Raw genomic sequence first — 20,370 nt, forward strand, 5'->3', positions numbered from 1 at the left:
TTTGCCTACACTTCGGAGCAGCTAGAGATGCCTACACCCCCACTCTTTTCAAACGACATCATCTTGGTTGTTTTTTCAGTTCGGAATCACCTATAAAATGTAACACCCCTAAATCTCCATCTACGGAAATACTAGTATAATATGTATAATTATACCGTAGAGATAGACTTAAGCGTACTACCGATGCGTGATTACGCAAGGCTACTCAAACTTACTAAATAAATCAATACTTTGCAGCGGAAACTTCAACACTCTTCTTTATTAATAATAACTATAAATAGAAACCAATGTCATAAGTACTCAAATTAAATACAAGACCACTCCTAACATAGATGAAACCAAATCCCGAGACTCCAATGCATCAATTTATTCACTCCACCTGAAATAACACTGCTTAGCATTACGGTAAATAGGGCGAAATACGGGTTAGCAAAATATACTAAGTACGATTAGTGTCAGTAGGGGTGTACATAAACAGGACCGAACCTAAAAACGACCTGATCCGGACCTGTTGGGACCGGACCTGGCCCGGACCTGTAGATTCAGGTTCGATCTCGGTACTTGAAATTCAAGGTTTTCGGTCCCAATCCGGATCAGGTCCAAAACCGAGGTTTTCAGGTCTGGACCTGAAACCCGGTAAAATTGAGTTTTTTTATTAAAAAAAAAATCTTTTTTCCCAAAAAGAAAAACAAGAAACAGTTTCATTTTGTTACCATAATTCATTCACTCACTCTTTCAGCCGACACCAACCCAATTACACACCCACTCCCTCACGCTGCACACTCCTCTCGCCAAGTCGCCCACCGGGCCACCAGCCGAAAACCCCCCTACTGCCCTACACGCTGCGTCAGCCACCACACACCCAGGGAATTGTAAGTTTTTTATTTTTTAAGAAATTAAATCTAATTATGTTTGGGCATTTTGTATTTGAAATAATGAATTAAATGTGAGAATTTATATGTTTATTCATGTTTCAATTGCTTATAATGATTGTTTGATGTTTGCATGTTGAATTTCTGTTTTTTAGTTCAATTTTTTTGAATTCATTTTTTTTTTGGTTTATTTGATTTTAAATAACTGTTTATATGTTTATTAAGTGTGAAAATTGCAATCTACTATTTTTTTTTTAATTCAGTTTTTTTTTTCGGATTCATGTTTATAAGCTATATAACTGTTTATATGTTTATATTTTTTCGAATTTATGTTTTTTAAGTTCATTTTTTTCGAATTTATGTATTTGAAATGAAGAATTAAGAGTGAGACTTTATATGTCTATTCATGATTTTTTTTTTCGACTTGTTATTGAATTCTATTGTTTTATATGTCTAGGATCAACAAGAACTACGGATCAACAAGAATCAAGCAATCAAAGGGAAAGCAACTCGTCAAAAATCGTCATTTCTTTGGATAATTTATGTATATCTAGTATTGTGTAATTTTATGAATTTTTTCTTATATTTGAGACTTAGAGATTTTATGTAATTTTTGTGATTGATATTTTCAGATTTTATGTAATTATTAAATTATGCAATAGGAAATAGGTCCATAAACAGATGCAACAGGTTTTTATTATAAAACACACACACACGCACAAAACAGGTCTGTTCAGGTCCAAACCCGGACCTTTAGAATCAGGTCCAATCTCCGGTCCTCAAAATTCGTTGATTCAGGCCCCGGTCCTAACAGGTTCGGTCCGGTTTTGGATCGGTGTACAGCCTTAAGTGCCAGATAGTGTAAACTCAATTTATTTGCAAACATGCTTTTAAAATCAATTCCAGTAATTAATCCAATAATTCCAACTCATGATTCAAAACCGATTCTCAATATTCCAATATACTTAACAAATAAAACCAATACCAATTATTTTAAACCAATTCCCCATATTAAAAACCAATTCCTCATATTAAAAACCAATTCCTCGTAATAAACCAATAAAATCAATTAAACCAATTCCTCTCGCAAGTGTGCACACCCCCAAGCTAGTCTCCTTATGTTACAAGGCTATTCTTGAGGAAAGACCCGGTCATACAAAGTCCAAGGCCTTATAAATAAACCAAATTCGTATAGTGGGATTACTAACATGCTTATAAAGCATAAATAATAAATTTAAATCAATGATTCCATAAATCCTCTTTTAAATCCAATAATTCTAAATAATTCAAACCCTTTTATTAAATTCAACATGCTTCCAATATCAAACCTTTTTAAAATATGAATAATAATTCAAAACATGATATAAAATTAATGCCTCAATTTAATTTAATTATTAAAACCAATCATTTAAACATACTTTTATTTCATAAATCATAATTCAATTCAATTTAATTCAAACATCACAAAATCATTCAAACATGCTTATTTAACCAATCACTTTCAAGGTATCTAACCACCTAACGTACCTTGATCCTTGCTTAGCCAAATACACCTCAAAAGAACCCTCAAGTAGCTTGATCAAAAACACCCTACAAATAAATATAACCTTAATCAATATAAGGTAACAAATAATCACAAATAATTAAATTAAAACCTCCCAGCTATATGTATATGAACCTTAAAATTATTTTCTCAAGAACATAATTAAAATTTGATTTAAAACCATTTATTATAATTTTATAAAATCCCCATGATATAAATAATTAATTAAATCAGAAGAAAGGAGAAAAGAAAATAAAAATCGAAGAAGAGAAGAGCAAGGAGATGGCAGCAGCAGGTGGCTGCCGCGGCTGGTGGTGGTCGGAGGCGGCGACAGGTGGCGCCGAGAGTGATGGTTGGGGTGGTGCTCGGTGGTTGCGCAAGGTAGGAGAAAGAAAATAAGAAAAATAGAAAAGAAAATAAGAGAAAATGATGAGAGAATTTGAGAGAAAATTATGAGAATTGTGTGAGTGTTTGATCATGAAATAAAGGGGTATTTATAGGCTAGCATGTGTATGAATTATGATAGGAAAAATTTTGGAAGAATTATGGTAAGCAGGCTTTAAGAGATTACTTGGAGAGGTGAATAACAAAATTAAGGAAAGTTTTTATATTAGGGTGATTGTGTTTAATTGAATATGGAAGGTATATATGTCATAAAAATTAATATGGTAAGAGGGATTACTTGGAGAATAATCAAGGAGGATATAGGAAAATAAGATGGCTAAATATTTAAGAGATGGAAAAATAGGATTAAGGAAAATAAAAGATTTTAAGGGAGTAATTAAAAATACAAATTACCAAAATAATTTAGAGAAAATCCACTTAGGGTGGCCAAAATTTTTGAGCTTTCCTAAGCTCATATTTTCGGCCCTCCTCTTTAGTATTTAGGAAATTATTTTTCTAGTTTTAAGGAATTAAAAATAATTGTGTAAATAATATTTATTGTATAAAATAATTAATTAATAAAATACCAATTATTCACCAAATAATTTAACTGATAAAATCAGATTTGCACACTAGGAAATCCGAAATTATTACTCCATTTAATGGGATTTTCGGACCTTATTAAAATAATAATAAAATATAACTTTTGCCTTAATTAAAATATCGAAAATATATAAATAATCCGGTTTTTAAAATAAATAAATGGATAATAAATCTTATCCAAAATAATAATTTGTTTTTAAAATACTTTTGGTACCAAAATTCAAATACCATTTTGGCTCCAAGATTTAAATAGTAAGTTGAATTACTAAAATACACTTTTTAGAAAATAATACTTAATTAATTAATTAGGAAAATACGGGGTATTACATAAAATATTCACTTTCATTATTGTAAATGTTCACTTTTGTATAAATAAATGTTAATTTCTCTATAATAATTATTAAATGTTCAATTATGCTAATACAACATGAAATCTTCAAATTAGATTTTTTTTTTTTTGTGTGTTTCTAGATGACTATTTATATTAGTACTCAAAGAAAAATAAACAAGTTCATTTCCTTCTTTATTTATAAAATCAAAATAATTTGTGTACCACCAAAAATTGAACAATTGGATACTACGTATTAAAGTAATATACAATTTCGCATCTACTGTCAAACACAATAAAATTATTGACCCAAATTCGGAAAATTCAAGCTTGTGTTATTGGTTCATGTTGCTTGGTGACTCCATGCCTTCATGGTTTCCTTCTTTTTATCATCTTCTTGTTTTCCTAGATATTGTGCGGTCTAACTCACTATATGCACGATTCTTTTTTAACTAATAAAAAATATTGTATTAGATTTGAGCAAGAATAAATGTTGAAATAAACCAATTTTCATATGAATATAAACAAGGATGAGTATAAAAGTTAACAGTATTGGTATGAAAATTAACATCTATCAATATATAAATGAACATGTACAATTGTGGAAATGATAATCTATTAATATGAAAATAAACAATATTAAAACATAAATGAGCATATTTACGTAATTCAACATGGATATGAACATATATTAATATATAAATGAACATACATTAATTTGATAATAACCATGAAAGATAATGATCAATGAACATATACATAAAATAAATATGTCAATAGACACTCTTGAAGCTATCAATATGTGATTGATCATATGTCCATATGAGAAAACATATACTGAAATTCAAAATTGAAATGAACATGGAATAATTGAAGAAGATGACAAAAACATGAACATTTATCAAAATTTTAATAATCATTTGTTAATATGTGAAATTATGAATGAGTGAATGACCACGTATTATTATGTGATTAAACATCTACCAACATAACAAAAAACCTTTATCAAAATATTTTTCCACTCCAAACTATGATATGAGTATATAACAGTATACTAATATATAAAATGGAAATGAACATTTATTTAAAAAAAATAAATCACTACGAACTAAATTTATTAATACTTACATTTCTCCAGAATCTTTGTGTTTTGTTCTTTGAAAGTGTATCCTTCATTTTAATTTTGCAAAATAAATAAATAAATATATAAATATATAAATAAAATAAATAAATAAATACAATACAATACAATACAATACAATACAATACAATAAAATAAAATATAAAATAAAATGTGTTGGTTTAAAATTACAAGTTTTTGAACAAAAATTACTAAAAACTATAGTATTATACTTATGTTATACAACTTCCATGGCTGATGTTTTGATTATATTCATGAAATACAATCGCAATACAAAAATTAGTAAAACCTAGGGTTTATACTCTTTTTCGTTCCAAACTTGAACAAAATAACTTACTCTTTTCGAATTTTGCCTTTGTTTTGTTGAATTTTGAAGTGATCGAACAATTTCTTGTGATAATTTGTGATAATTTTGTAGGAATTTTTTCATTTAAGCTTTTGATGAGAGAGAAAATAGTTGAGAAATGAGTAAGGACAGAGAAAATGCAAATGCACATGGAGGTTTTGATTTATTTATTTATTTATTTTTATATCCATATATAAGGGGTAAAGTCAGCTAGTGTGCAGTATGAAGGTGGGGGATTAAACGGTGTGTTTTGATGGGGTGTAGGTAGAGTTCCCTACTCTAGGATGTAAGGATAGACAATCTCTCCTCTTATTATTCAACAACCATTTTATTAATTAAAAAAAAAACTATCCTGTGTCATTAAACACAACTTCCCCCAATTTCTGCATTTAACCAATTTCATAATCTCTCTCCTCTCTGATCTCTCCATTTTTCTATCTCTGAAAAAATTGAACAAAACCATGGAGAAGCATGACGACATCGCAGAACATTCTAAAACTCCATCAAAAAGGTAATATTATATGTTTATTACTTTAAATTCACTAATATTTAGTTCAATTCGCTAATATAATTTTTAAAATTCATAGATTTCAATTTCTCATACTTATTAAAATTTGTAAAAAATAAAATGAACACTACTTGGATTAGTCTTTATACTTACTCGGTATAATTTGTGAACTTTGTAGAATAAAATCTAAAGTTATTCAAATTTCATGAACTTAATTCTATTTTTGTGTTTTTTTAAGATAATCGAAAGCCTCTTCTCCAATTATTGAAGATGACCATATGTAAGTAAATTATTGTTCAAAAATCTACTTCTTTATTACATTGTTGATTTTGAAATTGAATACTAAATAGACTCTAAATTATATGAACAGTCCAATTTCTCATTTTTCAAAAAAAGAAGCCAGAAAAAAAAATATGTGATGTATCTAAAACAAGTCCAATTGTGAGTGAAAATATATTAGAATAATTAAATAAAGAAATTTCAAAAAGTCCAATTAACAAGTATTTTATATGTTCGTTCATATATTGTGTGTTTTATGTTCATATGATAAATGTTTCGTGTGCTTATTATATTCTTTATTGTTATTTTTTGTTGTTTAATTTTGCTTTATGCTCATTTTTGTTCATATATTATGTGTTTTATGTTCATATGTTGTATTCTTTTTATTAATTTATTATGTGCTTTATTCATATATTGTATGATGTTAGTTCAAACATTATTCTTTATGGTTAATTTTTGTTATTCATTTGTTTGTAACAGCCCACCAAGTTTTGAACAACCTCCCTTATCTTCTAAATAATCTTCATTATCTCCTAAATAGTTTCCCCAAAGTTTTGACTAGCACTAGCAAACTTGTGAACAACCATCCCTATCTTTGAACAACATCTCCAAATTTCTGACCAACACCAACAAACACCTGAACAAAGATCCTAAACTTTTGAACAATACAACAACCACAATCTTTTGTGCAGCCCCAATCCACCCCTAAAAAGCCCCTAGAAACTACTAAAAAGCCCTCAGAAACATACATATGAGCAAACAACGTACAAGTATGAACAACACCCATAAACTTTTGAGCAGCCCAAACCAACTCCTGAAAAGTCCCATAAATAACTAAAAATGCCTCATAATCACCTGAACAAACCCTTCACACTTTTGAATAACACCCACAATCTTCTGAGCAGTGCCAAAATGCCAACCAACCATTGAAAAGCCCCTAGACACTACTGAAAAGCCCTCAGAAACTTCAGACCAAACCCCACTAACCTCTAAACAACCCTCATTTACCTCTAAACAACCACCCAATCTTTTGAACAACCCTCATAACCATACTATAAAGCCCCATCATTCTCTAATCAGACTCCAGAACCTTCTGAAGACACTGCAATTCCAAGAAGAAAATATGTTGCAACAAAAAACAAGCCGAGAGAGAATTACTTCAACAGTAAGAATAACAAGAAGTCAAAGCTCTCAAGAAGAAGTTCAGATTGAAACGGATGGTCCGAATACGTCTATTATGTTCATTTTAAAAAAGTTTAGTGTTCAATTTAAGAAAGTAGAATGTTCGAACTTGATACTCCCTTTGTATCTACTTGTATAAAATTAATTAGCTCTCATATATAGAATATATATGTTCAAAACCAATGTAACATAGGTTCATATCTAATAAAAATAAATGTTCAAAATTCTTAACCACTAATTTCACAAAAAAAAAAAAACTTTATCAAATGCAAAATATATACATTTGTATATATGTTTTTTTTGTTTTGACAACGGTTGAAAAATATATAAAAGTATTACAAATTACGAGCTATACTAGCTCTTCTATTACAACGAGAAATTATCAAAATAAAATACTTCCATGTTTGCTCTTGCCCATTTGAGTAATTTGTCACTTGCCTTTGAGCATGCGACGAGGAACACACCATTTCATTTTTGTATTCCACTTTCCATTGAACCCGGAGAATGCATTGGAGGACGACGACGAACAAACAATTCTGACATACATATTAACGAGCAGAAAAAGACACCAAGTGCCTATTACATTAAGTAAATGGGGCAGAAAAACAAAGCGGCCAGAGGTTAACAACACAAACTAAATCACCAATTCAAGTGATTCGATACCCTTAACTGTGGGTACCATTGATCTCTTCTCAAAGGAATGAAGAGACCATTGACATACTATAAACCTCCAAAATTATCTTTTAGAGGCCCCCAAACATTTCATTTTGAGGAGTAGTGTTAAGATAGGTATTTTTCAAAGTAATAGATTGAAAATCCACTACTAAGCTCAAACAAAGGGCATCATATCAAGGGACATCCTTTTGAAACTCCTTCGACCAAAAAAATCGAAAGAGGAAACTACAAACAAACAACCAGCCAAGACCAACCCTATCAATCGAACCATACCACAACGATGGAAAAATCCCCACAAAACCAAAAATTGCATATCCAAAATAATTATAGAAGGGAGCATAACACACCCCTCTAAATCCACCAAAAAACTTAACAAACCCCAATTAGAACATAGAGAACTACATCCAAGACCATAAAAATAGAGCAAAGAACCATAAAAGCACAGAAAACTAAAACCAAACCGTAAAAAACAAGTAAGGCCATGAACAAGGAAGAAAACAACCGACTTACACCGGCTCCGATTGCAGCCGCGCCTTTACCGTGAAGGCTACTTCACCGGCGGCGACGAAAACTAAGACAAATGAACTTGGACCGACTTATACGGAACAGGACACGGACGAGAGGCGCGAGAAAAATGCCAACGCAAGAACCTAACAAACCCTAACCCTAACTTTACCTTTACCAACTCGATCTTTCTGATCACCCGTAGTCGGTGGCGTTAGAGCTAGTCGTGGAGTCTTGTTTCGTCACCGGAACCTTAAACCCAAAATGAAAACCAACCTTCTCACCCTCCAGTACCCAAACCACAAGCTACTAAAACTTAAAACTTAGGGAAAAATTAGAAGAACAATTCCGTCAGACCCTTCCGGAGAGAAGAGGTTAACACTAAGCAGAGTTAGAAGCCCTTTGAGGAGCCTGGTTCCACTTCGACTTCACCGCTAGAAGAGGAGCTAAAGAAAACCTAAAAACATGGAAGGGGAACCCGCCGGAGAACCGGCCGCGGCCCTGGAACTCCGGTGAGTTCTAGGTTTCAGAGGGGTGGAGTTTTTGTTTTAGAGGAGAGAGAACAGAGCGTTTCAGAGGGGTGGGGACTTTGGTGAAATAATTTAAATCTAGTTTGACTATTATTTGTATATATGTTCATAAACAAGTAACATATGTTCATGAAATTAAACAAGAAGTTCAAATCAAAAAGCATAACCATTATAACTTAAAAGACTTCTTTATCAATTCTGACTTGTTTCCTCATTGAGTTAGAATAGTTTTCTTCTTCAAATGAAATTTCTTCTTCACTCATTGAAAAATATAATAATAAAAAATATGTTTATAACCAATATTTTATGTAAAATATATAACATGTATTAAAAGGAATAATCAGTAAATTAAAAATGAATATGATTATCGTAGTACCATAGAATAGCTAGATTACACCTTATAAAATAAATATTTTTTAAAAACAATGAACATTAAGTAAATAATAATAAATATTTAGTAATAAAATAATGAACACATAAAAACAATGAACATTACATCTTATAATTATTATAAAAATGAATATAAACAACCAATTTTATATGTTCATTTTTCATATAGAAATGCTCATTTTATATACACTAAATTTTCAGTTTACAAAACTTATGAATTATCCCGAGTTAGACAAACCTCTTTCAAAAAATTTATGTTCATTAAGAATTATTGTGGTGTTCATATTTATAATTTCAATATTAATTTACAAAAAGTAATTGTTCAAATTCGAGTAGTGTCATGTTCATATTTATTGATATTCATTATAAAATAGTATAATAATTGTATTCAAAATTTCAATGTCTATTTTTAAAAAATCACATGCTCAAATTCTAATAGCGTAAGTTCATATATTATATATTAATGATCATTTAAAAAAAAAGAATTCAAATTTAATGTATATACAAATTAAATAAAGATAAAATAAAATTGATTAAATATGTGCATTTTGTACTAAATGTTCAATTTTAATATACTACATGTTCATTTTTGTACAGTAATTTATACGAAATAAAAAAATATATAAAAAAAAAGAGTTTTCATCTGAAAAAATTACTAGTATAATAGTTTAATTGATTTCCTTAAAGCAAGCTAAGTCACGTTTCTAAAAAAACAAAAACAAAAAAAATCAAGCTAAGTCACAATAAAAATATACTTTATCACTTTCTCTCTCCAAGTTATGCAACAATATGGACATAAATATTTATGTGTGAAAATTTTTTCCTTAAGCAAGCTCCTCATATGGCTAAAACCACCGCCACTCTATTTCAAGATCTCAAGTCTCAACTACTCTGACCATCACCAATTTTTTCCGAACAAAACTAGCAAAAAAACTAAATTCAAGGTTTTTCTCCTCAATTCTATCTCACGTTTGTCGAAAGACTTATTTTATTAAACGAGTTGTTAAATAATAGTTTCTTCAACCTTTTCACCGCCGGTGGCCACGACCTCCTCAACCTAACCCCGATTTTCGACCCCTTCTTTCCCCTAATCCGGAAACCTACCCCCACCCCAACCTAGCCCTAAAACCATAGTTGATGGCGAAGTTGGAGGAAGGGAGGGGGGTCGGTTTCGGTGGTGTAAGAAGGGAGGGGGCGCTGTTTTCAGCAATATAGGAAGGGAAAGGGTCCATTTAAGGGGTTGGGTTGGGGAGGGGACTCGTTTTGTGGCGGCGTTGTGAGGAGAAGTGGCGGTTTTTAAGATGGGGTTGGTATGGGGGATTTCGCGCGATATGGCTGGTTTGTAAGAGGAAATCGGCGGAAAGTGACTAGGATGAGGTTGGTCGGGGTAGGCTAGAGAGAAGGGCCACCGTTGGTAACTGGTGGTTTGGATTTTTAATTTTATTTAATAAAATTTAGACCAATCACGTGTTGACACATGTTAAGTAAACCAGAATAAAAGATAGTTGATTTTTGTTGACCATTTTGAAATTGAAGAAAGAAAGACGTAAGTGAAAATTGAGATTATTACAGAATAATCGAAAGTGAAGATTATTTAAAGTAAATTGGAAAAGGTTGGGATTAGTAAAGTGCATATGTAACACCCCCAAATATCCCTCTACGGAAATACCATTATAATACGTATAATTATACCACCGCGTGATTACGCAAGGCTACTCAAAATACTTAACTTAACAACAAAACTTACAGCGGAAACTCGACTTTCTTTTATTAATACTTATAAAAATAGTAACTGTTTCGGGTCCAAATAGTGTCCCAAGAGTGCCGCCCGGCGAAAGAGGCTGGCGCCTGGAGGCGCGCCCGGCTGGGCGAGGGAAGCAAGGCTAGCGCCCGAACTCGCGCCCGACTGGGCTCGAGATTCAACCGTGAGAGGAAAAAGGCGCCCCCGATCGGGCGGCGCCTCGCCCGATCGGGCGCGTGTTATTATTAGATTTTAATTATTCGACGTTTAAGTTTGTTTTAGTTTAGTATTCTTACGGAGCATAAATACTTTTTTCGGTAAGAGAGTTTAGGATCTTCTTTTGACTCTTTCTTAATTCTTTCCTAGATTTTCTCTCTCTACTTAACTTTTAGATTAGTTTCTCTCTCATATACTTTGTTCTTAACTTTATTCTTAATTCCAGATTTCTTTGGTAACGATTTCTCTTCTCTTAATCTTAGTTATTTATATTATTCCTTTGATCATGTCTTGTTTTATTGCTTTGATTAGTTTAGTTTTTTTTATTATGTGTGAGTAGTTCTATTTCTAGGGTTTGTGGGAATCCATAAATCATATGAAGGGGTAATTTATTATTGTTGATTATCAATGCTAGATTAATTTCCTATTGATTGATTTAATGCTCTGTGACTAGATTTGCGCAGATCTTTTATGTATGAGTTTGACAATATTGATTCGAGATTCGAAAGATGAGAATTAATGTTTAGGTCTAGTTTCAATAGGCAGGTTAATTTATAAATGGTTAAGTCAAAATTCGAGAGATGAGATTTAATACCGGTAAATTAATTGTGTGACTGTAATACGTAGCGAAAGCCCTTTATGACCTGATTAATGTATGCATTGATGATTGATTATTATGTTTTACCCTGGAATATTATTTATTGGTGAACCTATGCCCTAGGCCTTTTATTAATTGTTTCTCCTCCTACTTTTATTCTTTCCCACTTTTACTCTTCGTAGTTTAGTTTCCTTTGATCATTATATTTTGGTTACTTTATAATCTAGATTATATTAATTAATTAGGAATACAAAGACTCGTTTCTCTGTGGATTCGACCCTACTTCCCTATCTACATTAGTTAGAGGATTTAGGAATTACTTTTGATTTGGGGATACGACTTTACCCTGTCACACGGATCATAAAAGGCAACCACGAATAAGGGACAACGATAGGCAACAACGATTGACCCGTGAAGGTTACACCCCCTTCATAATCCATGAGATTACTAACGATAGGCAACCACGAAAGGAGGATCGGGGATGAGGTATGAAGTGAGTCATGGAGTCACATTCGCCCGTATTGGCCTCTACTCGATTCTTATAGTGAAAAGTGATTCCTACGATCTCAAAGGCATGCAAACAAAGATTCAATTTGCTCCAAACTATTATTATGCTAAATTTTTTGAATATTAATGCAACATATAATTCTAAAATTTGTGATCACTTGAATTAATAACAAGATTAAAAAGGAACCTAAACCGGTTGTCCAAATTATCTTATTAGGCGTGATTTTCATTACATATTCCCTTTAAACATGCAATATGGTGATCATAATGACAATAATAGAATAAACATTAATATTAGAAGCAATTTAACAATAATAGCGTTAGTCAAATCAAATATAAATAAACCTTATCATGATACTAGCAATAAGAAAATAAAATAAGAGTAATTAAGTGATTAATTACTCACTTTCTGCGTTTCCTTGAATTGCTACATCATGAATAATAAATCAAATGGAAATTAAATTAAATAAAAAGTAGAGTTGACTTGGTCCAAACCCTCAGTTAAATATACCTTTCGCGCCTTGGTTTAAGTATAGAACTTTGGGTATTGTATGAACTCCTTGGAGTGCTTAAGGAAGGAATGAAAGAATAGGGAGGCTAGTGTTTAGGCTAAAGAGAGAGAAGAGAATTATTTTGTGATCAAGATTGTTTATGATTGAAAAAGGGGAGATATTACCTCTATTTATAAGGAAAAAGAAGGGTCGAAGAATCAAGAAAAGATAAGAATTCGAATCAGAATAATACTCTTGCGATAGACATCAGTTTTTGCGGTATTGTTTTTATCATATCTTTTGATCCAGAAATCAGAATAAGATAAATAATATGTCGTTGGAAAGCTGTTGAAGTCTAATTTCTAAACCAATTAGAATAAGATTAAAATATTTTTTATAATAAAATATATGACCAAAATAGTGAGACGGTATCAGTTTTGGATAGAGTTTGATATTTCATTCATATCTTTTTCGTTATAGCTCGGAACTGATATTATAATATATAATTGGAAATATAATTTCAAGGGATATCTAACAATCTAAGATTAAGATAAAAACTATGAGGCACGTGTAGGCGTCGCTCGAAATGCGCCTACGTTAAAGCATGTTGTGAATATGCTTGACACTCATAGGAAGTAGGAATTGACATAATACGATTAGGGACAAGGAAAGTAGGGAGCCGCCAACAAGTTTTTAAGGAACTTGTAAACCGTTCACGGATCATAAAAGGCAACCACGAATAAGGGACAACGAAGGCAACAACGATTGACCCGTGAAGGTTACACCCCATTCATAATCCATGAGATTACTAACTCCATATGGTTCGGAACCACGAAAGGAGGATCGGGGATGATGGTATGAAGTGAGTCATGGAGTCACATTCGCCCGTATTGGCCTCTACTCGATTCTTATATTGAAAAGAATTCCTGTGATCTCAAAGGCATACAAACGATAATTCAATTCGCTCCAAACTATTATTTAACTAAATTGGTGGAACATTAATACACACATAATGCTAAAATATTTGTGATCACTTCAATTAATAATAAGATTAAAAGGATCCTAAACCGATTGTCCAAATTATCTTATTAGGCGTGATTTTCAATTACATATTCCCTTTAAACATGCAATACGGTGATCAATAATAGAATAACATTAATATTAAAACCAATTTAATCACAATTCCAACAACATAAAATCGTTAGAAAAATAATAAAAATAAAAGGAGCATGACTCTTACTTTGATTCTGTTTGTTTGCAACTACAAAATAATAAACGAGTTAGTAACTTCAAGAAAATAATAAAGCAATAATTAAATTAAATTAAATAAAGTAAGGTAGATTTGGGGCCAAACCCTCAAACAGTTCTACCTTTCACGCCTTGGCTTAAGGATAGAACCACGAGTAAAGTATGGACTCCTTTGAGTACTTGAAGAAGGAATTTTGAAGTAGAAAAGGGGTAGGCTAGTGTTTAGGCTAAAGCATAGAAGAGAGAAAATTAAATCAGAGAATTACTCGGTGCCCCGTTCATCAGAAATGAGGGGGTATTTATAGGGAAAATGTGCTGAGGGAGCACACGGAACCCTAAAATGATAAAAATCCTAAAAAAGTATCCCGTGACACGGTCAAACTGTACCGTGACACGAGAAGCTCCACCGTCAGACGGTACACTTTCCCGTGACACGGTACATTTTTGGTGTGACGCGGGAAATTTTCAGAAAACGGGATAAAAAACGCGTTAAGGGTTTACGCGGAAAAGACACGGAATGTCCCGTGTCACGGCAGACCTCCCGTGTCACGGGAAATCCCACCGTCAGACGGGAAGGATTCCCATGACACGGTAGGTATCTGCCGTGGCGCGGGAAATTCCAGCCTGTTTTTTCCGTCTAAATACATTTTTAACCCTAATTTCCTTCGGCATTTTAAGTGCCGATTGATAATTTCGGGCCTTTTCTGACTTTTTATTATTGGGGCTAAAATAAGAAAATAATTAAATAAAAATAAATAAAGGGTTTGGGCCAAAAATAAATAATAAAACAATAAAATAAAAAGGCTTGGGCTAAAAATTAATTAATAAGTTTGGGCTGAAATTAAAACTATGCTTTTACCAAACATCAAGACTAATCCATGGACTGTTCAAAAATATGAATTTAATAAAATACGGTTTTTTAAGCACTCTCGGGATTAAATACTAAACCCGACCAATAGTGGCGGTGAAAGGTTGTTCATCATTGGGTTTGGTTTTGGGGAGACATTTTTAGATGTCTACAGCACGAAAATAATATCTGTCTATCTTTGAACGTCTTTCAATTCGAATAGAATAGGACTTTCAAAAAGAAAAGTTTTATTCAATTTCAAACTCTTTAATCTCATCTTTTCAAAAAGAATAATTAAAATATTTTAGAAACTTATAGAAGCTTCCAATTCATCCTAATTGGTTTAGGAATGAGATTAAAGTCTTTGGACCCTCAATATGATCATTGGGTCGTAGGTAAGGTGGGCTTAGGTTCGGTTTGGGCTCAGTTTAGTATTTTGGCCATAATTTATTCGTTATAACTCGGATTTGGGCTTATAATATATAGTTAGAAAGCTCTTTTAAAGCCCTATCCAATTATTAAATCATTGGACCCAGATTATGTACCAAAATAAATTGGACAAAATGTTTTTATAAAAAGGACACGAAATAAATTATTTTGGGTTTAAAGGCACGAAAAGAGGAAAATAAGTTATGGTTTGGGTAAATGGGATAGGAATTGGGTTGGTTTATGAAATGGAAATATGGATTTAAGCACTCCAAAGATTAAATACTCAGCCTGACCAATAACGGCGGTGAAAGTTTGTTCATCATCGGGTTTGGTTTTTGGGAGACATTTTTAGGTGTCTACAACGTATATAAGGTATTTTTACCATAAACATCCACTAATCTTGATGCATACGAGTACATGGAGATTGGGCATGTTGTTGAAAAGGCGAACAAATCTGTCCGCCCCTTTAAAGTTGGCCGTCCTGGGCTGGTTAACTGTCTTGTCTGCCTGAAACTCTTCTAGGAGACGCTTGAGTCTGAGAGTTAGGCGGACGAAGAATGACACCTGAGTTTTTAGAGGAGAGCTCGGACGCCCGGATTTTGGAGGTGAAAGCTTCAATTCCTTTTACTTGGCCGCCTATTTGGATGCGCCGTTACTCGTCTGTCTCTTTCTCCGTCCAAATTGACAGAACTATCTTTTCACCTTTTTGAATTCTAAGTTAAATTTTCAAATTATAACCGTTTGAATTTTGAAGACGGGAAAGATGTATTTACTATTATGCCTCCATAAATTTTACCTATAAATACAGAGGGTTTGACCTCATTTTTTCACTTTGGAACTTTGCGAATTTTAGAGAGAGATCAAAACTTTTTTGAAAGAGAAAGTGATTTCCTTTGAATCTTCAAGAGCTCCGCCGTGTGATTGAGTTTTCCGGGCACATTTTTAAGTTTTTCGGTCAACTTTCAAGACTTCTCAAGAATTTTGCAAGCTTTCTACACGAACAAAGGTAGGCCGTCTGTTTTCTCTTCCTTCTCCTTTACTTGGATTTTTATTTTTCCTTTTTGTTGTTTATTTTTCAAATCTGGCTCAACACTCGGCTTCGTCCGTTTCTCCTCATAAGGTCGGCCGTTTGCCGCCTGGGACCGAGGAGTCTAGATTGGACGGAGACGAGTTGTCTCCTTCATGGAGTGGGTCCATTTCTAGTGCGTACCTACTCACCTCCAACTATTCTTCTCTGTCCCTGCAGTCGAACATGGCAAGGACGATGCGAATGCATGATCTTTATGCGGCCATAAATCCAAACGAAAGTCTGGTTAATCCTAGGACCCCTTATGACCCGAATAGCACAGATGTAGAGACCGGGTCTACTACCCGTACAACCGCTTCCACAGGTACTCATTACTCGGCCGTGGAAGTAACCTCTTCTTTTGAAGAGCGCCAACGTACACAGTGCGTTTCTTCTGCTGTGGAGCGTCCGAGCGAACCCTGGAACTTAGGTCCCCACAACATGCCAACTCGGCCATGCCTTAGGCCGAGTTGCTATCTCGAGAGAGACCTTCTTCCCTTTCTCGGGTGGACGCTGCTGGTCCGTCCGTCTTAGTTCCAGTACCATCCCATATCTAACATAGCAAGTCGGACAGACCAAGGGTTGGGATTTCCATTAATGAACCGTCTGAATTGGCTCCTCGCAGTGGCCCTTCTTCGGAGAATCGGGCGGCCACTGCCAAGTACAAGGGAAAAGGTCCCTTAGTGCCTGAGGAGTTTCCCTCAACTGGGGCGGCCATGGCTCTAGGAGCCAAAGCTCAGCCGAGGCAGCAGATTTGGACAGAGTGTTATCGTCTGAGTTTAGGACTGCCCCTCGTCAAGAGGACGAGGAGTTAGAAAATGAGGCTGAGGGTGAGGTGGCCGAAGGTGAAGTGGCCGAAGGCGAGGCGGCGACCATAGGGGACGTCGCAAATTTTGACAATTTCAAGGACCCGTACGCCTGTACGGTGGGTAGCACGACCTTGGGCTACCTCCATGATGGGTTTGAGGAGCACAAGGCATTCCTCCACCTTGGGGAGGAATTTGAACTGGTGGTGTTTGGGGGTTTTCTATGTGTCCTTCGGGAGAGTTACAATTTCCTAGCAGACTTCCTTCTTACGCCTGTACCTGCACCTAGCCGACTTCCTTCTTGCGCCTGTACCAGCACAAGTAACGGAGACTCCGGATGGGGGGTGGGAGTTCCGCCTCCGAAGATTAAGTTAGTATCTTTTCGAAGTGGAATAAGAACAGTAAAAGCTTCTCGGTTCGAGAGCGTTTCAGTAGGTTTTGGCTTTTTTTGGTTTTTTTTGTGGTTGCAATTAATGTATATGTATCCGTCATAAATGAGGTCTACCCTTACTATTTATAGTAAGGGAGAACTGTACCTCAATTAGGGTATAAGGGACACGTGTCTGCAAAGGAAATGGGCCTTTGCAGACTGCTGAAGGATTGACACGTGTCAAGCCTTTATTGGGCCACGTGTCTTAGGGTATTTTCACCCTAAACATCTGCCCCTCACAGATGAGATGTGGCAAACTCACGTGTCATCTGTGACAGACGTAGGGTGCATGGGGTAAGTGACGGTTCGTCTGCTTCCCCCCTTGAATTTCAAATTTTCGTGCAGAAGGTGACTGTTCGCCTTCTGCCTCTTTCTATAAGTAGGGTGGCTACCTCTTTCCTCCGCACTTTTTATTTTCAAAAATTTCCTGAGAAGCTCTAATACCGGCTGCTTCTTTCAAGACTTTCGAGCATCCGGTTTTCGCAAGAACTTGACATCTGCCTTCCGGCTGAGTGCGGATTTAGTAAGGTACCGTCTGCTTTCTCCCTCTTTGCCCCTAGATTAAGGACCTCACTCGGCATTTTGCCGCCTGGGTATATTTTGTCCGAAATTTCTGAATTACCCCTACCTCATCCGGGATTTCCCGTGTGAGGTTTTTGAAATATTTCCCTTGTAAAATGCCCTCATCCGTCATTTTGCCGCATGGGGCTGGCTTGGGACAAGTCCAAAAATCCCCCTCATCCGGCGTTTTGCCGTCTGGAATGTTTAATACACTCCCATCCGGCATTGTGCCGCATGGGACCCCTTTGAGCCAACTTTGTTTTTATGCAGACTAGTCATAAGTAACCCCATCCGGCCTTTAGCCGTATGGGGGTGGTTTGATCAACCTTTGCTTTCAAACATCTTTCAAATTGCCCCCATCCGGCATTTAACCGTATGGGGGTAGTTTGAGCAGCCTTGGCTTTTTCTCAAACATCATTCAAATTGCCCCCATCCGGCTTTTAACCGTATGGGGGTCGTTTGAGCAGCCTTGGCTCAAACTGTTTCAAATTGCCCCCATCCGGCTTTTAACCGTATGGGGGTCGTTTGAGCAGCCTTTAGCTTTTTCTCAAACGTTGTTTAAATTGCCCCCATCCGGCGTCTAACCGTATGGGGGTTGTTTGAGCAGCCTTTAGCTTTTTCTCAAACATACAAATAGCCCCCATCCGGCTTTTAACCGTATGGGGGTCGTTTGAGCAGCCTTGGCTCAAAACTGTTTCAAATTGCCCCCATCCGGCTTTTAACCGTATGGGGGTCGTTTGAGCAGCCTCGACTTTTTCTCAAACGTTGTTTAAATTGCCCCCATCCGGCGTCTAACCGTATGGGGGTTGTTTGAGCAGCCTTTAGCTTTTTCTCAAACATACAAATAGCCCCCATCCGGCTTTTAACCGTATGGGGGTCGTTTGAGCAGCCTTGGCTCAAAACTGTTTCAAATTGCCCCCATCCGGCTTTTAACCGTATGGGGGTCGTTTGAGCAGCCTCGACTTTTTCTCAAACGTTGTTTAAATTGCCCCCATCCGGCGTCTAACCGTATGGGGGTTGTTTGAGCAGCCTTTAGCTTTTTCTCAAACATACAAATAGCCCCCATCCGGCTTTTAACCGTATGGGGGTCGCCTGAGCAACTTCCAGCCCATCTCTGCTATCCCTCATCCGGGACTCCACCGCTTGGGGGGCTTTTAAATGAGCTTCCAATTAAACATGTCTGATCTATTTTTCTTTATTTCAGCTTCAAACACATTCGGAGATTTCCGCCTGTGTAGGTTTCAAGCCACCATCTCAGCAAATTCCAACCTCCAAAGGTACCGTCTGCACCCTTTTTCAATTCTTTTTGTTAATTTTCCGGTTGCATAGATAGGATATGGACCCTTCAATTATACACTCGGCACAGTTTACGACTGCTGTCAGGCGGTCACCAGGCACGGCTGAGTCTAGGACTGGGACTGCCGTCTGGGGGTATTTGGGCGAACCTTCACCTACCTCGAATCCGACCGTCTCTGTTCATGTGCAGGACAGAATGGCTCGGATAAGATGGACGGCAGTTGACCCGGATTACAAATCCGACGACGCAGCCGAAGATCCGGCTGATCCCAGAAACGAGGACCAGACGGCAGGACCGTCTGGTGAAATTCCTTTGGAAGAAACCCTGGGGACTCGTCAAGATTCCCCGAGTGGTCCGAGCACACCGGGTGATAGCATATTAGAAGACTCTGATTCTAATGCCGAAGGATCCGGCGATGAATCTGCTGGAGAAGGGTCTGGGTCCGAATCTGAAGCCCCTGCACAGGAGGCTGAGCCTATTGTTGAGGAGGCCTACAAATGGCCGGCTAAGGGGGATCCGACTGACATGACCATGTCTGCAAGAGACGTGGTCACCCTTACTGCAACCCTTCCTGCCTTTCTTTTTAAAAGGAAACCAGTTGGGAAGGACTGGGAAATAAGAGTCCCGCCTGTTAATGCAACCGTCGTATGGGAGGACGACTTGGACCATGCCGATGATTTTTTCGGCTGTTATGAGGCGGCATTCAAAGCAGGCCTCCGGTTCCCCCTTCACCCCTGCATCAAGGACATATTGCTGGGGTATGACTTGGGCGTATGGCAATTGACTCCTAACTCTTGGATCAATATTTTGGGGTACATTGCCGCGTGTGAGCTGCAGGAGGTAAACCC

The sequence above is a fragment of the Chenopodium quinoa genome, unplaced genomic scaffold (genome assembly GCF_001683475.1).
Source record: "Chenopodium quinoa cultivar QQ74 unplaced genomic scaffold, ASM168347v1, whole genome shotgun sequence".
Classification (NCBI taxonomy): domain Eukaryota; kingdom Viridiplantae; phylum Streptophyta; class Magnoliopsida; order Caryophyllales; family Amaranthaceae; genus Chenopodium; species Chenopodium quinoa.